The 2,737-nt window shown below is 44.8% G+C and overlaps 1 protein-coding gene across 5 annotated transcripts in view; it reads left to right on the top strand.

Moving 5' to 3' along the window:
- Positions 1-207: 207 nt before the first annotated feature.
- The window catches only part of ST3GAL6 (ST3 beta-galactoside alpha-2,3-sialyltransferase 6), a 69,491-nt gene continuing 66,961 nt past the window's right edge, over positions 208-2,737 (top strand). For 2 of the 5 annotated variants that reach the window (XM_014541041.1, XM_005867976.2), the window contains exon 1: positions 208-383. The gene's annotated coding sequence lies outside the window, so the exon portion shown is untranslated. The remainder of the gene's footprint in view (positions 384-2,737) is intronic. The other 3 variants (XM_005867975.2, XM_005867977.2, XM_014541042.1) reach the window with 2 other exon arrangements.

A 2,737-nucleotide genomic window follows, 5' to 3' on the forward strand; every position in this document is an offset into this window, starting at 1 on the left:
CGTGGATAACCAGCCAGGAACTACAGTAATGTAATAGGTGCTGCTGGGTATGCTGTTGGATTTTTTGTTTTGTTTTTGGCAATTTCATCATCCTGTCAAGTATTTTGGGGACAGGTCAGGAGTGAGTTTGCTAAAATAGTCTTCATTAAAGTGTTTTTAATGGATGAAAAATGTTCTCAGGTAACGAGCTGTTCTTAGAAGCATGCCATCTTTGTGTTTCATTTCAGTACTTACAAGTGAAGGAGCAGCCCAACCTTTGTCTCGGATAATTTCTAGTGGTACAACGATTGGGCAGACAGCCTCCCGAAGCTCTGGCACCCCTACCGCATTCTTCACCTTAAGGAACAGAAGGCCTGTGGGAAACGGATTCCTTAAAAGTGCAGGTAAGCGAAGGCAGCACTGCCACTGGCTCAGACTTTTTATTTTTATTTTTTTATTTTATTTTATTGATTTTCCACAGAGAGGAAGGGAGAGGGACAGAGAGCCAGAAACATCGATGAGAGAGAAACATCGATCAGCTGCCTCCTGCACACCCCCCACTGGGGATGTGCCTGCAACCAAGGCACATGCCCCTGACCGGAATTGACCCCGGGCCCCCCCAGTCCGCAGGCTGACGCTCCATCCACTGAGCCAAACTGGCCAGGGCTGGCTCAGACTTTTTAGATGGAAGTTTGGACACTGACAATGTCCTTATACAATGAGACAATGTTTCCAGCTTTAGCAGGAAACTTTAAAATACCCTCTGCTTTGTATAGGCCTACTTGTTAACTTAGCTCTTATGTCCATGGGAATGTTTTAAACCCATCTGGAAGTGAAAAAGTAAGAAAACTCTGAAGTTGAAACTATAACGTTACATGAATCGCAACTATTGTAGAAACTGCTGTTAACAAGCTGTGTGCCTTTGGGCAAGATGCTTGCCCTCTCTGTGCTTTGTTTTCTCAATAGGATGATCTTGAATTTTCTATCTTTCAATACTACAATTAATAATAAATTCATTAAAGCACCTCAATATGACTTTTAGGCATATTTTCCTTAGTATTCCTGGAACCTCAACTTACAAACATTCTGAGAAAGCTCTGGAGCTCAAATGTCCACCAGGAATTAGCTCGATGTTTTATCCAGGAATCCATACAGTCTTTCTGGTTTGCTAAGATTCATCAGAGAACAGTTAACCTACTGGCAGATTTGTTTCATTACTGTTTTATTTGGAAATCCTTTTAGGAAGGGTACTTACTGACTGAGAACTTGATGCTTTAGTGGTACTGGTGAATATGGGCATTTATAATGGTTTTGGGATTTAGTTCTTGAGATTCTCTTGATCTCTTCATTATTCAAACCGGAATTATTCACGAGTGGTTTCAGAGCCCTTCCCCAGTGTCCCGAGCCACTGGGCTTGCAAAACTTGTAAGACTGAACCCGGGATGGAGGTAGGGCTGGGTCTTCAGGTTTCTCACTGCCAGAAGCATCTTACTTTAGTGGAACTGGGGCTGAAATCATCTTGGTGATTTGTGGAACTGCCTTTCCTGTCAACCTTTCCATCTCCTGGCATCAAGAACATGGAAATATTTTGAATCTTTATAACATAACTAGGGGTGGGGTGGGGGGGTGTGGAGCGGTCCTTCAGCCCGGCCTGCACCCACCTGCGCCCTCTTGCAGTCCGGGAGCCCTCGAGGGATGTCCAACTGATGGCTTAGGCCTGCTCCCTGGAGTCAGACATCCTTAGCACTGCCACGGAGGCAGGAGAGGCTCCTGCCACTGCCGCTGCGGGTGTCAGCCATGAGCCTGGCTCAGTGCTTCTGGCTGAGCAGTGCTCCCACAGCGCACTGACCACCAGGGGGCAGTTCCTGCATTGAGCGTCTGCCTCCTGGTGATCAGTGTGCATCATAGCGACCGGTCATTCCACTGTTTGTTCTATTTGCATATTAGCCTTTTATTATATAGGAGGATGGTGAAGAGCATGGGTTCTGGTGTGTGCCGGGTCAAATCCCAGCCACTTATGTCTTGGGTGTTCTTAGGATCGTTATAACTTCTCTGGCTTTAGTGTCTTCATCTCTATGGTAGGCATGACAACTAGTGCCTTTCTTAAAGGGTGGTTTTGAGAATTAAAATAAATATATATCTAAAGCATCTCAAATAGTTCTGTCACATGGTGTTCGGAAAATTTACACTCTTTTCCTTGCCATGCATGGCAGTAGTTATTCTTCTGCCCCCATTCTCTAGCCCAGGGCCAGTGAACACTCAGCTCTCCTTCCCTTGTTAGACATTGCTCACTCACCCTGGGATTTGCTTCCGAGCCTAGAACACAATATTTGAATCCTTCTCAACATTATAATGGATCCAAATCAGAGCAAAAGATAAAACCTATTCTCCAAGTCAGATTCTTTGTAGAGTTCTTGATTATATTTCTTGCTTCAATTTGATATGCTGATTACAAACCTGGGTTATTTGTTTGTATTAAGATTCAGAGCATCTACACTAATAAAAGAGAAACATGGTAATTGGCGTACGAGCTACCCTTCCCATTGGCTAATCAGCATATCCTTATGCAAATTAACTGTCAGCCAAGATGGCGGCCGGCAGCCAGGCAGCTGGAAGCGAACATGAGGTTTGCTTGCTGCAGTGACTGCGGACTCCAACCCCCGCCTGACTTGACGGCCTCTGAGCTACAACTCTAAGAAACTATGTACTATGTTGCAAATGTAGTAGCTAAACAAAACCCCAGAAACCAGCTTTCAGC

The sequence above is a fragment of the Myotis brandtii genome, unplaced genomic scaffold (assembly GCF_000412655.1).
Source record: "Myotis brandtii unplaced genomic scaffold, ASM41265v1 scaffold257, whole genome shotgun sequence".
Classification (NCBI taxonomy): Eukaryota; Metazoa; Chordata; class Mammalia; order Chiroptera; family Vespertilionidae; genus Myotis; species Myotis brandtii.